This window comes from Myxocyprinus asiaticus, chromosome 47 (genome assembly GCF_019703515.2).
Source record: "Myxocyprinus asiaticus isolate MX2 ecotype Aquarium Trade chromosome 47, UBuf_Myxa_2, whole genome shotgun sequence".
In the NCBI taxonomy this organism is placed as follows: domain Eukaryota; kingdom Metazoa; phylum Chordata; class Actinopteri; order Cypriniformes; family Catostomidae; genus Myxocyprinus; species Myxocyprinus asiaticus.
In genome coordinates this window covers 14,738,750-14,755,139 of record NC_059390.1, presented here as the reverse complement: position 1 = coordinate 14,755,139, position 16,390 = coordinate 14,738,750, and the positions used below count along the sequence as shown (strand labels likewise).

The 16,390-nt window shown below is 37.9% G+C and overlaps 1 pseudogene; it reads right to left on the bottom strand.

Annotated features, from left to right (window-relative positions):
- Positions 1-16,390, bottom strand: part of LOC127436600 (exocyst complex component 4-like) — a 190,938-nt pseudogene that overhangs the window by 150,752 nt on the left and 23,796 nt on the right.

Below are 16,390 nucleotides of genomic sequence, written 5' to 3'. Positions count from 1 at the left end.
CACAAATGTTTGTAGAAGCAGTCTGCATGCCTAGGTGCTTCATTTTATACACCTGTGGCCATGGAAGTGATTGGAACACCCGAATTCAATTATTTGGATGGGTGAGCGAATACTTTTGGCAATATAGTGTATGTCGACAGTGCATCTTGAATTATTAGGATTTATTCTTAATATATCAATTAATGAAATTTGAACAACGTAACAGCAAGTGCTCTGAGGTTAGGCTAATGCAGCTGCGCAAAGGCAATGCTCTGAATTGACGCTTGAATGAGCGGGACATTTAATTTTACAAATACATTTCACTTTGATTCCGCCGTCCTCTTTCCTTCCCTTTCATTTCCTCGTATCCTAAGAGGGAGCTGACAGGACGTGAAGGAAAGGGACAGTTTTAGAAATGAGAAGCCATAGACGATAGAGTCGCTGCACTGTTGCCAGTTCTGCGCTATATTTGATTGATATCAATGTGTTTTTTTTTTGTTTTTTTTTAACAACTGACAGTAAAGAACATAATAGATATTTAAACAGACATCATAATGCAAGTTTGTGCATTACTAATAGCCGAAATTTTACAACATTTTAAAGTCATGCTCTGTACTAACGAATTATGTGGAGTATTTAAAGAGACAAATACTGTTCGAAAATCTGTTTTGCACCATACAATGCAACAGTAAGGATACCTTCCCCCTGGTTTAGATACGCGATTATTAGAGATTGTTGCCGTAGCCCACAGAGGCGGTGGTATGCAAGGGCGTCGATTTGGCTTGAGCATTGGGGGGTTGCAGCGTGAAGCATTTACATATTTCCATTGATCATGGTATAAATAATGGGGGGGTTGTATTTGCTTATTTTGATTATTGGAGGGAATCTATGCCCCTGGTGGTATGCACACATCCACCTATGCTTGTGCTGCTCTTATCACAATGTGACTGGCCGAAAAAAATGCTTGTTCCCCAAACACTGAAATTTACCAAATCGTTCACATGCATGTATATGCTACTTCACTGACACCCCCAACCCAACCCCCAAACTCATCGGATCTGTGCGAATCACGTGAATTACCTATTTTGGATTCAATATGGCAAATTTCACCGAAAGGCAACTAGTTTGCTGGTATGTATAGCTCATGCAATTAGTAAAAAATAATTTATCTAAATAAAAAACAAAAATTCCAGGATTTCACCATCAAGGCAGCAATGTGAACTATAAATATACACTGAAGGACTGGCCAAGACAATTGTTTTACTTGTTTCCTTTTACAGCACAGAGAAGCCACTGAGAAAATATTACTGCAAACCCAACGAAAGAAATTCAAATATAAGAATCATAAATGATACAAAACCTGCAGCAGGATTTCCAATGGGTACATTTCAAACACACAAACTGACACTCCTAGTGAGCCTGGGCCTCTTCAGAGATTCTCAAAGGTTACATGAACAGCTGGTAATCTCACCTGCCCATCAGTCTGCTGCTAAACACACATACGCACATGTGTGCATACATTCACAAGCACACTAAATCAACATTTTCCAATTAACACACTTCAATTAAACACAACACTTGGGATGAGCTAATGAAGATTACACCCAAAACTTCAGCCTCGAATTCTTTCTCCACCTGTGCAGTTTTACAGAAGTGACACAGAAAGCAGCTAATAGCTGTAAACAGCTCCTCTATTTACCAGTATTTAACTACACAAAGAACAGCAAATAACTGTTAATAGTACATTTCTGCTTTAAAGCTAATGTAACTTTTTGTGTTAAAATACTTTCTCCTAACCAACCTTAATGTGCAGAGACAATTACAAGTAAGCCATTCATAGTTTAATTTTCTCAAAAACTGTAAGCACTTTGTCTCTGACTCGACCAATGGAGTGAGTTGGGGGCGTGACTATCTCTTTGTTTGACCAACGGCAGACAGGGGTCGTATTCGGAAAGCTGTTTTGAAAACAACATTTATTTCTGCAATTCCATTTGGTGGCACTAGTGGTGCAGAAATTACATACTTCTAAAAAAACATGTGATTTATCAAAGCTTTTGGTATAAAAATGCTGCACAAAATTAAGATGTTTCTTTGTTCTTTAAATGTACAGACTAGTGTAGATGCCCTAGGCTTTCTGGACACCTTCCAGGGTCATATCAATATAGAACCAAGATGTTTAAGACATGTTTAGAATAAATTTGAACAAGTACAGAACTTGATTTCTACAGAGACTAGATTTTTACATTTTCTTAAGAAAATATGAATGGTGCTTGCCTGTGCAAAACTCACCACCGTAATGCTGAGCTGTTGTGGGTGGTTGCCAAGGCTTTGAGTTACTAGTTCCAAAGGTCTTCCGGAAGTTTTTTAGCATGTTGCTTCTTGCCAGGGTGTTCTGGGTGGTTGCTTACTGGTCTAAGTCAAAAATGCCCAACCCCCAAGTCTTTATGTTATTCCCTAGATATGGCTCAGTTCCTTTCTTCAATGCAAGTCTATGGTATTTTCTCGCCCATTTTATCGCCCGTCATAAATCAGATCACTTAGAGAAGTAGTTGCACAACTCTGCTCCTAGTATGGTGCAGTCACATGCCAAAGTTTAAAACTCAAAATTAGGGATTTGTTCAAATCCTTAATCCAAAGTATAAGCAATAGTAATAGTGATGCTTGCCTTAGTAAGCACCAATAATAAAGGTAGTGCTAACAGAAGGTCAAAATCTACTTTAAAACTACTTTTTATCATCCAATTACCTGGATCTGGTCTAATGGTTGACTGTGCAGGGACTGACCTGTAGAACAGTTTGGATCTTGGCATAAACATCAGCCTGCTCATAGAGTTTGATCCCTTCCTGGGATCCATTGGGAGAGACCACAATCTGCTGCAGGTGATTCAGAACCACGCTGTGAGCCTGGGCCACTGCATTTATCTTATCAAACAAAAGCTCCAACAGTTCCAGCAACAACCTGAAGAGGGCAACACACACACAGAGAGAGAGAGAGAGAGAGAGAGAGAGAGAGAGAGAGAGAGAGAGAGAGAGAGAAAAAAAACAAAAAACACAAATGATATATTTAAAATGGTCTTCTTCCCCTGCCCCACCCTATAGTATATAATGTTGTTTCAAATTAAAAGTGTTAAAAAAAAGAAAATATTCTGTGTTTAATACAGTTTTTTTTTCTTGTATTACTTGTTCAATGTTAGTTTCTATTGTTCTATGGTTATTCCAAACCATTTGCCATGCCAATAAAGCACTTTGAAATGAATTGAACTGAATTGAAATAGAGAACAATACATCAAAATGGATATAAAGTATGAGTAATGTCTCTTTGCTTTCTGTCAGAACTACATTCAAAACTTGTGAGGGATGAATAAATGATCAAATTAAAGAATAAACAAATGAATAATCAAGTATTTCAAAGTGAAAATTAACAAATAATTGTAATGACAAAGCACAATCAAAACCTACACAACAATAAAGCCACATTCCCAATCCTCTCCCCATCCTCAAGAGGTTTCCTTAGACAAACACACTATTGCAGTGAGTTTGGTCACCGGAAATCCCTCCACATCACCACAACTGTGCCAAAATCAGTCTGTTCTCTGTATCTAATGAACATGACAGCAGCAAGGTGCTGACAATCTCTCCCTGTTGAGTAGCACCAGCTGTTAACCAACAACAATTAGCAGCATCTGTCAAACTCTCTCGGTCCACTAGGACGACACACATCTGTCTGACTCTTGTAGAGTTTACTCATTTTTCCTAGTAAATTGAGACAGTAGAGAATCCAGGTAGGAGAAAGAGAGAGTTTTCAGTTGACAGCTTGACAAGTAGGGTATTAAGATCGCCGGGAGGTGGAGGACAGGATGATGATGGATGATCATGTGAGAGACAGTGGACGAAAACACATGTTAATTTTTATTTACAGAAGACAGGACATAGCCCTTGACTCAGAATCAACATATAAACATGCATAATACTGTGTGACGAGGAGGAGGGCGTGGCCGGGCAATGATGGATCATGGTCGGCACTGAATCAGCTGATCAGCGGGACAGCGAAATAAAGGGCAGCTGGAGACGCCGGTTCAAAAGAGAGAGAGAGAGAGAGAGAGAGACGCACATGGCCACGCTGCGTTTATGTTTTACGTTGTGTTTTATCATTAAACGTTATGTTTACTGTTCAGCTGGTTCCCGCCTCCTCCTTGCCCATCCTTTACCTGTTACATACAGGACAACACTTTCTTACACACTGACATCCTCCTGCAACAGCGTTGCATTTGAGATGCCATGCCAAGTTAAAAAATATTCCAACTTTTATACAAAAAAACAAAAACAAAAAAAGAGACACCTGCATTTTGTTCTATTTCGTTGCAGATGCTGTTGAATGCAAAAATGTGTTTTGAAAAATTCCCTGCATTAGGGTCAGGTGAGCTAAATCTCCAGTCAAAAGCTTTCTTAAGACTAATCAGTCGATTGGTCATTCAGGCAACACCGACTAAATGAACATGCATCTGAAAACACATCCTAAAGGGGGACTGCAAAAGGTTGATAGTTCAGAGAGCAGAATGGCTTCCCAGTGTGTAGCTAAATTGTATTTATGTGTAACCTTCCATGGCTAGTTTATACTCCCCACACATACACCATAAGGCACACTTTCCTCTGTGAACTCTAATGCATGAGCTACTTCCACTTTCTTGTGAGGTTTCCATAGAAACTGAGCCCTACCTCAACTCTCACACCACCACAGATTCATGGAAAAAAACACTGAAATTGCTCTATGGTTAATAATAGATCTTTATTCTTACTCAGGTCATTTAAACATTTTCAGGTGTGATAATCCCTGGCAAAAGAAGAAACACAGATCTATAAACAAGAAACAGACCTATAAACTGATGTGTGGAATCAAACGGTGTTGCATGTGTTTTATCAAATTTATTACATTTTATGATATGTTAGTATACTTTGTCTTAACAGAATTTGTCAGACAACCAGCTAACAATGCTCTGGCAAACCACACAGAACACCCTAGCATAGCTGTGGCGACTTCTGCTTGGGCACAAGAAGCACATATTATTCAGAAAATGTAAAGGGCTGTCGATTTAACGCGTTAATTCAGTGCGATTAATTTTTTATAAAAAAATAACGCGTTAAAAAATATAACAACACAATTAATCATGTCCCTGGACTGTAATAAGGAAGATTCCTGAGAAATTCAAGCTTGAAGTACCACCTGTTTTCTTCAGGGTGCAGTAGGCGAAACTTCAGCTGTAAAGGCAATGCACAGCTTATACAGAGAACAAAACAACCCTGCAGCAGACAGTACAACACGAGGGTGCATTCTTGCATTCAAAACACATCTTGATGGAGCGCAAATCCAAACTAAGGGATCTTGAGACGTGTTCTTCTAAGTTTTAAACTAAGTTTAACTTGACACAGTGACCTAAAAATTGTATGTTAATGACGCAACGCAACCAAAGTGAGACATTCCAAAAGCATCCATCTGATGCAAGTGTACATTGATGGGTCCTTAGACAAGCCCTCATAATAAATCTCTGATTGACAAATTCACATGCAAAATGGATTTCTGTGAAATGTATGCCAATGATTGGCTTATGTTCAATAATATGCAAATAATGCTTAACTCCTCTGCCACAATAATGTGATGCATTTTATTTATCTGAATATTTTTTTATAATATTATATATATAGTTGTGCTCAAAAGTTTGCATTCCCTTGGAGAATTAATAATATATGTACCATTTTTAAAGAAAACATGAGTGAGCAGGAAAAACACATTTCTTTTATTTCTTATGGGATTCATATTCAACTGTAGGTTATAACAGAATAGCAAAATCATAAAACAAAACATGGCAACAAAGAAAAAAATGAAATGATCCCTGTTCAAAAGTCTGCATACCCTTAGTCCTTAATACTGTGTATTGCCCCCTTTAGCATCAATGACAGCATGCAGTCTTTTGTAATAGTTGTCTATGAGGCCCCAAATTCTTGCAGGTGGTACAGCTGCCCATTCGTCTTGGCAAAATGCCTCCAGCTCATGCAAAGTCTTTGGTCATCTTGCATGAACCGCACGTTTGAGATCTCCCCAGAGTGGCTCGATGATATTAAGGTCAGGAGACAGTGATGGCCACTCCAGAACCTTCACCTTTTTCTGCTGTAACCACTGGAGGGTCAACTTGGCCTTGTGCTTAGGGTCATTGTCATGCTGGAAAGTCCAAGAGCGTCCCATGCGCAGCTTTCATGCAGAAGAATGCAAATTGTCTGCCAGTATTTTCTGATAACATGCTGCATTCATCTTGCCATCAATTTTCACAAGATTCCCCGTGCCTTTAGAGCTCACACACCCCCAAAACATCAGTGAGCCACCACCATGCTTCACAGTGGGGATGGTATTCTTTTCACTATAGGCCTTGTTGACCCCTCTCCAAACATAGCACTTATGGTTGTGACCATAAAGCTCTATTTTGGTCTCGTCACTCCAAATTACAGTGTGCCAGAAGCTGTGAGGCATGTCAAGGTGCTGTCGGGCATATTGAACAGTACTGACTGGCATTTTCAAGGCTTTGGATATCTTTTTATATCCTTTTCCATCTTTATAAAGTTCCATTACCTTGTTACGCAGGTCTTTTGACAGTTCTTTTCTGCTCCCCATGGCTCAGTATTTAGCCTGCTCAGTGCATCCACGTGAGAGCTAACAAACTCATTGACTATTTATACACTGCAATTTTAAAAGCCACAGGTGTGGGAAATTAACCTTTAATTGCCATTTAAACCTGTGTTTCACCTTGTGTGTCTGTAACAAGGCCAAACATTCAAGGGTATGTAAACTTTTGATCAGGGCCATTGGATCATTATGATTTAAGAAGGAGCCAAACAACTATGTGATAATAAATGGCTTCATATGATCACTATTCTTAAATATTATTATTTTTTTTTTTTTTTTGCATGATCAGTCATATTTTCAAAATCAATGCCAAAATTTCACAATTTCTGCCAGGGTATGCAAACTTTTGAGCACAACTGTATATATGCATACACTGGCAGCCCAAAGTTTGGAATAATGTACAGATTTTGCCGTTTTGGATGGTAATTGGTACTTTAATTCAGCAAAGTGGCATTCAACAGATCACAAAGTATAGTCAGGACATTATTGATGTATAAAAAAAACAGCACCATCACTACTTTAAAAAAGTAATTTTTGATCAAATCTAGACAGGACCTATTTCCAGCAGCCATCACTCCAACACCATATCTTTGAGTAATCATGTAAATTGCTAATTTGGTACAAGAAAATCACTTGCCATTATATCAAACACTGCTGAAAGCTATTTGGTTTGTTAAATGAAGCTTAACATTGTCTTTGTGTTTGTTTTTGAGTTGACACAGTATGCAATAGACTGGCATGTCTTAAGGTCAATATTAGGCCAAATATGGCAAGAAAGAAACAGCTTTATCTAGAAACTCGTCAGTCAATCATTGTTTTGAGGAATGAAGGCTATACAATACTTGAAATTGCCAAAAAACTGAAGATTTCATACAATGGTGTCCACTACAGTCTACAAAGACAAAGGACAACTGGCTCTAACAAGGACAGAAAGAGATGTGGAAGGCCAGATGTACAACTAAACAAGAGGATAAGAACATCAGAGTCTCTAGTTTGAGAAATAGATGCCTCACATGTCCTCAGCTGACAGCTTCATTGAATTCTACCTGCTCAACACCAGTTTCATGTACAACAGTAAAGAGAAGACTCAGGGGTGCAGGCCTTATGGGAAGAATTGCAAAGAAAAATCCACTTTTGAAACAGAAAAACAAAAAGAAAAGGTTAGAGTAGGCAAAGAAACACAGACATTGGACAACAGATAATTGGAAAAGAGTGTTATGGATCTGAACCCCATTGAGCTTTTGTGGGATCAGCTAGACTGTAAGGTGCGTGAGAAGTGCCCGAAAAGACAGCCACATCTATGGCAAGTGCTACAGGAAGCGTGGGGTGAAATGTCACCTGAGTATCTGGACAAACTGACAGCTAGAGTGCCAAGGATCTGCAAAGCTGTCATTGCTGCACATGGAGGATTTTTTAATGAGAAATCTTTGAAGTAGTTTAAGAAGTTCTGAAAAAACAAAATCAAATTATAATAGTAATTTTTCACATTATTAATGTCCTGACTATACATTGTGATCAGTTGAATGCCACTTTGGTGAATAAAAGTACCAATTTCTTTCCATAAGAGCAAAATCTGTACATTATTCCAAACTTGTGGCCGCTAGTGTGTGTGTGTGTGTATATATATATATATATATATCTATATATATATATATATATAATTTGTAAACATTTGTAAATAAAATTATTAACTGCAATTAATTCGATTAATTAATCGGGACGCCATGTAATTTGATTAAACATTTTAATCGATTGACAGCCCTAAAAAAAAGGTATTTATTTCAATACAGCCAGCAATCAAAATTTAGTGGATATTCTCTCACACACTGAAGCACACACATCAGAGAGAGCAAACACTAAAATGCAGAGAATGGCTGTAAAAGATAAACGAGTTCATTTCTGCCTTGGGTAAAGAGTTTCCTTAAGAGCTTTCATTATTCGTTTTTTCTTCTCTTGTTTTTTGTTTTCCTCCATTAGAGCCGATGTTTAAGCAGACACAAACAGCGGCTCGCTTTTAATGTCGTATAGCGCCGTTCCCTTAAGTGGGACGACTAGATCTAAAGTGACTGTCACTGGCTGTTTTTATTATTATAAGACAACATGAAATCAAAAAGTATCCTATTAACTTTGTCTTATTGTGCATGATCAGTGCACACTATTCTACAGAAAAAAAAATATTGTGTTCGTAATCTTTCATCAAAATCTAATAGTTGATGTTGAATTAACCAAGACCACATGGGCAGAGAAAAATAATATTAATTTAAAAAAAAAATCATATCTAACATGCTTAACTGTTTATGATCCTATCCAACACAGATGGATAAAATCAAGTACCTTCCTAAATTATTGTAAAATAGTTCCTGCAGATCATCTACAGTAGTAGTGTGTGGTGCTAGCAATGCCGATGTCATGGGTTTTATTCAGGAAACACACATTCTAATATAATGAGTACCTCAAATGCACTGTAATTTGCATTGGATAAAATCATCAAGTGCATTTATGTAAATGCATACAGTATGTTTTTCTGACTTAATTTTCTGTTTCACACAGAAATTTTTTATTTTATTACAATTTAAATGTGTGTTTAAATAAGCAGCTAAACATAAGGGAGGACAATGAATATTCACTGCAGATAGCAAATTTCATTTGATTGAAATTTCAAGCCCTCATCACTTCAGATCAGCTTTTACCTGGGCTGGTTGTCCTGTGCCAGGTTCTCTCCTCTCTGGTAGGCGTGGTCAGCGATTTGAGTGGTGGATCTCTTGAGGATCTGCTCCAGCTCAGGTTCCAGACGCTCCATAATGGCTTTAATGGTCTCAGGGATCTTCCTGAGTTTGGCGAGAGCTTTGATCAAGATCCCCATGAACTCAGCACTATTCTCCTCTGGGTCCACATCCAGGTCTTCTCTCATTTCCTGTAGCTCACGCACTTTGGAAACATACATGCTACATCAGTACCACAACAACAGTATATAATAATAGCATCATGAAGAGGTTGTATGGTTTATGGAACAGCTTCATTCAGCCTGATCTCATGAAATTTACATGACCATGGCAACATTTCTGCAAACCAAAATTTGTGCTGTATTACACATTTGCCCCAGTGAAATGGGGTGGGGAGTGGGGGTCGCCAAAAGCTAGTGAAATGGTGTTGTGATTGGACAAGTTTTTTAAAGGAATAGTTCACCCAAAAATAAAAATTCTCACACCATTTACTCACCCTCATGCCATTCCAGATGTGTATGACTTTCTTTCATCCGCTTAACTCAAATGTAGATTTTTAGAAGAATTTCTCAGCTTTTGGTCCATAGAATGCAAGTGTATGAGTGCCAAAATTTTGAAGCTCCAAAAATCACATAAATCAGAATTAAAGAAATCCATAAGATTCCACTGGTTTAATCCATGTCTTCAGAAGCGATATGAAAGGTGTGGGTGAGAATCAGATCAATATTTAAATCATTTTTACTATACATTCTCCTCCCTGCTCAGCCAATCTCTACTTTAACTTCCACTTTCTTCTTCTTGTGTTTTTGGTGATTTACATACTTCATGCATATTTCCACCTACTAGGCAGGGAGAAGAATTTCTAGCAAAAAGGGACTTAAATATTGATCTGTTTCTCACCCACACCTATCATATCACTTCTTAAAATATGGATTAAAACACTGGAGTCGTATGGATTACTTTTATGAAGCCTTTATTTGCTTTTTAGAGGATCAAAATTTTGGTCACCATTCAATTGTATTGTATGGACCTACAGAGCTGAAATATTTTTCTAAAAATCATAGTTTACATTCTGCAGAAGAAAGAAAGTCATATACATCTGGGATGGCATGAGGGTGAGTAAATGATGAGAGAATTTTCATTTTTTGGGTGGACTATATTTTAAGGTCAATTTTAGATGGATGTTAAAATGAGTAAAACATACCTCCCTAAGCTAAACCTTGAATCTAAACCTAACAGATAATGTTTTAAAATGCAAATATAACATGTAAAGAACATTTTCTGAAGCAACCACATAATTTGTGCTGCTTTATGGCATTTTCGTTTCACTTTCACTTGTCTGGGCTTGAGCCTCTGTCTCCAAATCCAAAGTCCAACACTCTATCAGGTGAGCTACTGCACAAGTTAATAGCATTGGAATAAGTGTATAAATGTAGATGGGTTTGTTATACAGGCGTCAAAATGTATTGTTTTTTCAAATGATGTGTAGAGTAAAAGTGTGTCAACAGTGGTGTAATAGTGACCGAAGAGGAGGGCATATTGTAAATTTTTTGATGTAATGAAATGGTGTTACTTAAAGCTTTTACAGGTATGAAGGAAAATGTTATGTTGAGAACTTAATATATATTGTGGCAAATCAAATCTACATTTTATGCTTGTTACATAGTAATGTGTTTCTTTTTACCATGTAATAACAAAACTATAAAATTAACTGGTTAATCAGCTAAGTAAATTGTATTAGAAAAGTGTTTACGGCTGTGTTCCTTAAATACAAAATCACTTGTCTGAAAAAACATTCCCAGCATTAGCATTTCAAAGAATGATTTAGAAACTGTTTTAGTCGTCTTTCAACACGTTTTAATTACAGTCTTTCATAATGATTCTCCCTCTTCATCATGACATGAGCACATGCCTTTTTAAACATGTTTTAAACACACCTCCATGTATTTACCTGCTCAATAGAGTTATAGTACAGTGAAGTGCTAATTTTCACCCCCTGTCTCCTACTACCCTCAAATCCAATGACTGTTTAAAATGGTCTTAATGTTTATGGCAAGATAATGGGCTCAGGTTTTTCTTCTTAAAAACTGTAGCTCGCTAAATAATTACTACAATTATCTCTGACAAACGATGTGCAAAAAGGCCATTAAACAAAATAGGCGAAAAAAGGGAAGCGTCTTCCGCAGCAGGAGAAAGTCATCTGATGGCGTCACCTATCACACAAAGCACTGCGAAAGCAATAATTGCGAGTGTTTCGTGTAATGTGGGGAAAACTGCAGCCAGCAAAGGAATTACTTTGACCCAGAGTGTGAATTAGAGAGAGTTCTACCTACTTTAGCAAATAGGAACAATTAAAAAGCAAGTAATCATCTAAAGTGGGATCTCATATGGATGGATGGATGGATGGATGGAAAACCCAACAGACAGACAGACAGATTTGAAGCTCTGTAAACTTGACGCTTTACTTATACAGTATATGGTAATTGTTCTGGTGTTTGAGTGCATGATTCTGAAGCAGACAGCTGTGGGTGGATTGGTGGGTCTGATAACAGTCTCAGAGCTCCATGGCAGAGTCGGCCCCACACAGGAGAGCATGGATAACAAGGCCCGCAGCCCCCCTGTGCTTATGGTTCTGCATGATTAATAACGTGAGAGATTATCTCATATGCACTGGTTAATACACTTATTGAAACATGAGACCATGAAACCTGGGAGTGTTTATGTGCAGATACACGTCTTTTTAAAAATAAGGTGCGTGTAAGTAAATGTGTGTAGTTGCAAAGGTGTGTGAATAATGGTATGTTAGGAGAATAGTGTGTGGCTGTGTTATAATGATTGTGTATGTGTATGTATAAGAGGACAAAAGCAGTGTGTGTATATGTATGGGACTGAATCCACAGTTGCCACTGCTTAACAGGCAGATAGAATCAGTTGGGAGTCTTGACAGTGGCAGTCTTCTGTGCTATGCTAAAAGACTTAATGACTATAGTAATATGTGTCCTAATGAACTAATTAGCACTCTGAACTATATAAATATAGAGCACCAGATCCAACAAAATCACCACAAACTTTAAAACAGGCCCACCCACTGTTCCCTTCAGTATAGCAGAGAGGATTCAATCATTCACGCTGTGAGTTGAGCCTGACACAAAATTAAGATCTAATTCACTCTCCTTCTATGCCAAAGTAGCACTATAATCCTCTCTTTTGCTGGCTAACGGTCACTTTCTCTTCCATTTGGTTACATTATTAATTTAATACTTTGGTCCTTTCCTTTTCTAGTCATTCCTTCCCGAATCCAAAAGTTGTTATTCATCTTTCTCTACTCATCTTTTTTTTTTTTTTTGTGCTTTTCTTTTTGAGTGGTTCTTACTGCTAGTTCCCGGGGTGCTGAACTGTGAGGCTTGCGTTGATTGGACAAACCGCTGATATCCAAAACGGACGTGTCCCTCAAAGCAGACCTGAAAAGAGAATGCAGCTACTTTTACTACCTTCATCAATATAGTAACCGCTGTTATAGTGACAGAGGCCAACTCATCAGCAGCCATTGTATAAAAATTCACTATCATGATTACCCAGCTAACCTCAAAAAGCTTCCGTGAATGTTTTATGGAAATAACAGAGAATGTTCCCTCAAAATATTGCCATTTAAGTGGTCAGAACATGAAGAATCAAACAAGGCAGATTGTGAAAATCATAACATAGGAAATGAATAAAAATCCTGCCACTTTAGGAAGCTGCTCAAAAGTCAGAAAATTGCAGTCGCGTCATGACCCTGACTAATAAATCACTTCTCCTCATGAAAGAGTCGAGCTAAAATTACATGGCCGTAAACAGAACAGCGGAAGAGCGAACAACAGGCACGCACAATTCTGAGATCAAAAACACTATTACAAACAACTCCATACTTCAGCCCTGCAGGGTCACCAACCTGCATTAGCTTAATTCGCTACACTGCTGCGCCTTGCCTAATCTACAAGAATTAGTATTGCAGAGGCAGCCGCGGCAGTTTGCGCAGCTTGCTGACGGAGAGGGTCAGCAATCCCCCGGTGTCAGTGTGAACGTGGGCAGCCATGTCACCATTGAGAAAAGCAAAAACCTATTATCATTCCTCTCGTGCTCATCCGTGAGTGTGTGAATGACTTATCTCTGTTTGTGCCGAACACCACATCAGTGCCACAGCAGCCATGCCCTGTAAGCGGAGGCAGGAAGAGAAGAGTCACAAATCAGCTAATTACATGACTCTGGAGGGAAAGATGCAACAGGGCCAGAGAGGCTTTGTTTACCAACAGCTTACCAGCTAAGGATTTAAGACCCATGTGAATGAAGCCTTCAATAAAGAATTAATATTGTGATTTCCTTTCAAGATAGCGTAATCACCCTGTTAACAAACCCATTTAGCGGCCTGTTATTAATTACATGAAGCAGAACTTCGGTGAAACACAACAAGCAAGAAGAAATAGATTTCAGAGTAGAAGCATGACATGTATTCCTTGAATCATCCTTTGACTAATTAATGTTTATTCAGAATGTCAAACTAGTTTGGGTTTACACAGGTTCTGGTCCATTTTCCAGCCTTGATTCTTAATTAGTCTGATCAGTTATTCTGTCTGGCATATTCCACACCTTATTTATGAACAGACAGCAATGACTCATGCAATATCTGGTTTAAGAGAGCACGTCTTTCTCTTTAAAAAGTACACACACAGTAATTAGATGAGCAGTGTGCCCCTGCCACCAGCAACCTGCAAAGGTAAATTAATCTAAAGCTGAGAAACGACTTTGCTGCTCGGAAGGTAATTGCTTTGAGTTTCTCTGCATAAGCCGAATTAAAAGCTTCATCAACTTTTTATCAAGTTTTTTTTCTCTCTATTATTCATTTAGTCACGTTTTATCAAAAGAGTAAGCTTATAAGTCAACATATTTTTTAATTGACTGTTTACTTTTCCTTCTGGAATATATGTTTTGACCACCCTCAATCGGGCATTCCCAGAAGTCCCTGCGTGACCCATCACGTTTCATTATATATTATGGGAATAGTTGTTTCTTTTTATTTTTAATATCAGTTACATACAAGTACATTGAGGTGTTCTGTTATATTTTATGTCGTTTAGTTCGTTTATTAAATCGTTTTAGTGTCATATGTGTTAACTTGATGGTGTTTTGTGTTTATGTGAGTGACACTGTGCACTCACATGTGTATTAATTATTGTTCCTGAAAAGGGCCACTCTTTATTAAATTGAAGTCATCATGTGGCCTTTTGTAGTAACTACGGTGATCAGGAATACATTTTAAAGTTAAAAGCAGACTTTTACAGTTCCAGAAGGTTAGTATATCAAGTTTATATCATTTAATAATATAAAGGTAGTGAACTGTAAAATATAAAGGCATTAAAATTATATCCCATGAAGTCTGAAACATGGTCACTGTATTTGTTATGGTAAATTTCTGAAAACCACAGCTGCCAGTATTTTACCGTCAATTTAACAGAATTTTTTAACAGTGAAGACTTTTGCACTTTTGAGCATTTTAGGTATATTTCAGGTTACAATTCGCAATCTAACTTTGCCAGACAGGTTTAAAGTGAATGGGAACATGTTCTTCCTAATCAAAAAATACATCTTAACCCAAAAAATGCCTTAGCTCACCGCCCCTTCTCCTTGTCTTTGCTGCGGTGACCCACGCGGCTAGTGGACTTGATGTAGAGGTGCCGATGGAGGTCGTCAATCAGCACCAGGTGGATGTTGAGCTTCTTGCTGTGGAGTTCCGGTCGCAAGTCACTGAGACCCTCCACCTGCAGTAAAGGTCCTTCCAGAGAATCCACCGCTGACACCTGCAAATCAACAGCACACCTGAAGTTTCCATCCTCTTAAATGTCTATGTATGTCAGTGTACAGTGGGGTCCAGAAGTCTGAGTCCACACTGAAAATCTGGGATTTTTAATCTAATTAAAACCTGTAAATAAACAAAGTTTTAGGATTTTGGCAAACATTAAATAAGCAAAGCGAATAGGAAATATTTAAGATTCTGCACCATTACTAGGTAACTAGTCAAATAAGCATTTTTGTGATACTGACCATGCATGTTTGTACAAAAAGGTCAGATTTTCTTTTGTTCACCGAACCACAAAAGATGCTCTTTGAAACATTTTTATATCTCATATCATTCTCATTCGCATCAATCATCAGGATTTTTTTTACAAAACTGTGGAGTCCATGACAGCTATTAAAGCAAAAAGTGGACAATACTTTTTTATGTTAATTTTTCATTTAAATTGTTAAGCTTCTAGTATAATTTGCAATGACAATTGGTTTTTTATTATTTATTAAATTACAACCCCAGCAATACAAAATAGAATCATTTTCACTAGTGTTGTCAGACTTTTGGACCTCCCTGTATATGGATGACAGCATATTGGCTTTACAGAACATCAATTCATCTACTTTGGCCCAATGTTATCTGTATCTGTAGCTCTGCATGCTAGGGTGAAACTATCTATCAAATCCCAATGCAGCTTCTTCATTGCTTGTCGCTGAATAGCAGAACTGTTCCATACATATCCATTGTTAAAAAACATCCGCGATTAGCTGCTCTGCAGGATCACATAATAGCATATGTTCCACCTGCCCATCAAAAACCACAGAGATAAAGCACAATAACAACTCTCTTACAATCAGGGAATTAAAAGAGGGAGAATGTGACATATTAGACTGCAGTGATGCTGAATATTCAGTCTGATGAGTGCATGTGCATTTCCTGCAGAGAGCATAATGAAATATGTGGCCGCTGGTTGAATGAGGCGTGAGACGGAGCTTATCAGCGGACACAAAGTGAGAGAATAGACCTTATTCACGCTAGCGCCATCTTTTTAATGGAAATGACAATGAGGCTGTGAGGGATAGACTCTCTTCAAAGGGTGTACTGCAGTTTAAAGTGTTTTTGGATCATTCCACAGACAAAACATTGATAAAATATCTGTACAAGAACATTCAGTACACAAAGAACTCCAGACAAC